Below are 5,045 nucleotides of genomic sequence, written 5' to 3' on the forward strand. Positions count from 1 at the left end.
TATGGTTGGNGGTCAGCACAACATGAGGAAGAACTGTATTAGAGTCGCAGCATTAGGAGGGTTGAGAACCACTGCTCTAAACACATACTAACCTTCAACGGGTAATTTTTAAGTCCTCTCCAGCAGCAGAAGAGTCCACCCCATAAGCTGGGTGTGGTGACATACAGTTTTGAATTTGGCTCTCAGGAGGCCAAGGTAGGTAGATNTCTGTAAGTTCCAGGCCAGCNGAATCTACATAGCACGGAGCCAGATGAGGGACCTGTCACAATTGCACTTCCTTAGTGTTTAAAACTGTGTGGAATATGGATCCATTGGTGCTTTGGTGAGGCCTTTTAAGGGAAAACTACTTCCTCTAGATCAAAAGACTAGAACTGAGTCCCACTTCTGATCTGCCCCCAACTATTAGAACGNCACAGGCTATTGCCTCCTGTAAGAGTTAATCAGGCTGAGCCTGTCCAAGGTCAGCCTGTCACCTGACCAAGAGACCCCTCAGGAAAGCTGACTTTCCTGAAGATGTCTGTGGGGCTTTCAATGAAAACGGCCCCCAATAGGCTCTTAGCGAGTGACACTATTGGGAGATGTGACCTTGTTGGAGGAAGTACTTCACTGAGGGTGGCTTTGAGGTTTCAGAAGCCCATACCAGACCTGGTGTCACCCTCTCTTCCTGCTGACTGCCAATCCAGACATAGAACTCTCAGCTCCTTCTCCAGCACCATGTCTGCCATGGTAGAACTATAAGCCAGCCCCAGTTAAATGTTTTCCTTCATAAGAGTTGCTGTAGTCATGGCGTCTCTTCACAGCAATAGAAACCCTACTAAGAAAACTTCCTAAGGAGATGGGAGGAGTAATTATCACCTTAATGAGATAATAGACTTCTCANAAGTCTTTCTCCTCGTGCTGTCCCTTTCAGATCTTCACTAGTAAACCTGCCCACTTCTCTGAGTTCTAACTCAAAACATCTTTTTTCTCTTTTTCGGATGCCAGCTAGAGGCCTTATTAAAATGGTTCACAAGCTTCCTTCTGAGTCTATTTTACAATTAATTTATTGGGAGTCTAAGAAACCATAAAAGAGAAGCCCAATTTCCCTGGTAACATTCCTCTACGAGGGCACTTGGTTATCATAGACTTGAGGCAGGGAACCAAGACAAGGATAAGGAGTTAGAGAGATGCTAATTATTGTTATTGCTCTACCAGAGGACGGAGTTTGATCCTAGTATCTGCATTAGGCAGATCACAAATGCCTATAATTCCAGCTCTAAGGGAAGCCCTTCTGGCTCCCATAGATAGCTGTGTATACATCTTTTAAAAATCAAGTCTTTTGTTTGTTTGGGGGGGTTGTTTTTTAAATTATTATTTTATTTACATTCCAGTTGTTTTCTTCCCCTCTCAGTCCCCTCTCCCACAGTTCTTCATCCCATTCNTCCTCCCCCTGCTCAAGTCTCTCAAGCACAACATCTCCCATTGAGACCTGACCAGGCAAACCTCTGCTAGATTTATTTGTGTCAGGGCCCTCAGACTGGTCTGTGTATGCTACTGGTTGGTGCAGTTGGTGGCTCAGTCTATAGGAGCTCCCTGGGGTCTGGGTAAGTTGACACTGCTGGTCTTCCTATGGGGTCACCCTCCCCTTCCGCTTCCTCAATCCTTCCCCTAATTCGACCACAGGGGTCCCTGACTTCAGTCCAATGGTTGGCTGCAAGTATCTGCTTCTGTCTCAGTCAGCTGCTGGTAGGGACTCTCAGAGGACAGACATGCCAGGTTCTGTCTGTAAGTGTATCATAGCATCGGTAATAGTGTCAGGTCTTGGCACCTTCCCATAAGGATACCAAGTTGGGCCNGTAATTGGACCACCCTTCCTTCAGTCTCTTCCCTGCAGTTTTTAGACAGGAACACTTCAGGGTCAGAAATGTTACCTGTAGGTTAGTTGCCATGCCCCTCTGCTTAAGACCCTGTCTATCTCCTGGAGGTGGACTCTGAGTTCCCTCTCCACAATGTAGGGCATTTTGGCTAAGGTACCCCCATTGAGTCCTTAGAGACTCTCACCTCCTCTGGTAGTTTCTAGAGGGTCCCTCCCACCTCCCACTGTTTGTAAGATTTTTATAACAAAATGAAGACAAACATTTAGCTAGAAGCAGGCAAGGTAGCTGCTAGCCTAGTCTATAATAAAAGAATTTCAGGACAGTCAGCACTGCAGAGAGGCCCTGTGTTTTATTTTGTTTTTAAAGAAAAAAAAAAAAAAGTAACTGGCTGGGATGGCGGCACACACCTTTAATACCGGCTCTTGGGAGGCAGAGGCAAGCTACTCCGGTCTATACAGAAGCTCCAGGCCAGGCAAGGGTACATAGTGAGACTCTTTGTTTCAAAAAACAAACAAACAAACAAACAAAAAAACTCAGAAAGGTAAAAGACTACACCGGAGTCCTAGGAATATGACTGCAGGTGTGTGAGAATGTGGAAGTCCAAGAAGAAAAGGGTGCTTGGTTCTGTGAGTAAATGTTCCAAGTNGGTGGTTCTCAACCTGTGCGTCACGACCCCTGTGGTTAAATGGCCCTTTCCTTCACAGGAGTTATCAGATACCTTACATATCTGATATTTACACTACGATCATAACAACAGCAAAATTATAGTTCTGAAGTAGCAATGAAAATAATTTTATGGTTGGGGGTCATCACCACACGAGGAGCTCTATTAAAGAGCTGAAGCATTAAGAAGGGCGAGAGCCACTAATGTTCTAAGTAATGTGTTTCAGACACACTCAAGGACCAAGAGTTCTTGTTGGAGACTGAAACCTGCTTAAACAGCAAAAGGAATTTTGTTTAGAATGAAATGGAAAATTTGTCTTTCCCAGTTTGCCATTTGTTAACCAATCCCTGAACTCAGAAATTTCAAGGTACAGGGAGTCAGGGGAGGTAAGTAAGGCAAGAGAGGGGGTCCAAGAAAATGGACAGGATGACCTCAAGAGCAGAAAGGGCCAGGACATCAGGGGTTTATTTTTGGTTGGTACCACAGCGGCACCTAGTGGGGCCAAGGTTAATTGTAATCACAACAACATCTTTTTAGAGCCTTTAAGCATTATCATAGAAATCACTTTGCAAAATGTTGATCCTCTTATAGTTCAGAGTTGCACGCAACAACAGTAATTATGCTTCTTTGATGATCACAGTAAATTATGATTACTTTCAGAAACCCTCTTTACTGAGAAGCCAAGCCAAATAAAGGCTTGTTGTAGTTTACCTTTAAGCTAACAGCCTGTACTATCAAGTGCCAAATCTTCAATGACTTGGCCACTGAAGGCAGAAAGACAAACGCTTCTACAGACCAAAAGGCTTTATAAAGAAAATGCAGGGCTATTTTCATCTGAGCAGGAGCTCTGGGGAAAAACCAACCAGTGCGTGGGTGAGATCAGAGAAGTTTGCAAAAGGTGGAAATTTGGCCCAAACTCCAAGCACTGTATGGATATGGAAGGATTCAGTTTGGGGAAATGGTAACTGCACAAGATCCAAGGAGAGAGTTCTGCCAGGCACTTTGAAACAGAGGTCTGCAGAGTTCTTTCCTTTAGCAGAATTTTCCCCTAATTAATAGATCGGTTAATAAAAACAACAAGAAGCCAATCGCTGGGAGAAAACAGAGAGGCAGGCCTTCCAGTCCTAGAGAGAAAAAGGGGACGCAGGAGGAAGTTAGCCTTTTTGAATGGTGAGGAAAGGAAACAAGATGTAGACTGGCAACTGTTAGATCTGATGGCGGATTCTGCCACCAGGAGATCTCCAACACTGAACAGTTGCTGAGTTTAGGATGATAGATAGTTTCTGCCCACAGCGCTTGTTATCTGCTGATTCTAAACTAAGATTGTCTGCTGTTCTCCATTCACTGCCACTCAGGTGGGCTGGAGGGAAAGAAGTTAGCCTTGAGGGGGAGGGGATTCAGCCAGGCTTTGGAATGGGAAAACTGGGCAAGGACTGAGCTCCAGAGGAGAGCTGGTGAGAGTGGCAGTAACTTGGGAGTGCAAAGCNGTTCCGCAGCAGCTGGCCACGGGACTGGGCCACAGGGACCAAGAGAGCAATCTCATCATACGGCCCAACCAGCCACAAGTTGATAAAATCCCCGAATAAAGGTTGAATTTAAACTTTCCACACATCCATATTTGGATTACCTTATCAATATATAAACTTTGCTCTCAACAATATTGGCTAATTGAGGTCATGAGGTCATTCAGCAGATGAAATAACCAAGGATACAGCTTATTAGCTCTTCCTTGGAGCGAATGCTACCCCAGCCCTGCCGTTACACTGCTTACACTCTTACCCACACTAGACTGAAGAATCGCCTTGCACAACAATCCTCAGGCACGCTGTGAGAGCGTCTCCCTCCACCCACAGCAGGGTCTGTCTACTCACACCACACATGGGCTTTTATGATACAGGGTTAGATACATGGACAAACTATTTTACTTTCTCTTGTAATGGTAGCTCAAGCCACAAAGGTAATAGTTGAGAAAATAAAATTTTATCTTATGCTTGCTATGGCGGATATAGTCAGTGGTGTGTCACTACCAAATTAGCCATAACTGGGCAAAGACTGCTGCTGCCTGGCAGCTTTTAGGCAGGCTTTGGCTTTGTCAGGGTCAAGTACTATCTTACCTTGGGGTTTTTCAAAGAACAAATGTTGCCTAGTTATTTTAAGACAACCCTCTTAGGTTGAATCCTAACGAGTACATTAGAATATAAATGACCAGTAAATATGTGAAAACAGCCCTTCTCATTTGCCACTGGGGAAGTATAAATCAAAAGAAGATAGAACCTTTCACCCTCAAAACAAACATGGTAGTGTGGCAACAGAGTCCGTGTGCATGGAAGGCACGGAGGAGCTCCAGTGATAGGACTGTAACTCAATACCAACACTTTAAGGGCAAGCTTGCAACAGCCACTGCTACATGTAACCATCTAAATTTAAACCAAGGAATGAAAATTAAATCTCAGATTGGGTGGCTCAGGTGTCCTGATATAACAGCCATATATAGCTAGTCTATACATAAACTAGAGAGAGAGAGA

The sequence above is a fragment of the Mus caroli genome, chromosome 8, assembly GCF_900094665.2.
Source record: "Mus caroli chromosome 8, CAROLI_EIJ_v1.1, whole genome shotgun sequence".
Lineage (NCBI taxonomy): Eukaryota > Metazoa > Chordata > Mammalia > Rodentia > Muridae > Mus > Mus caroli.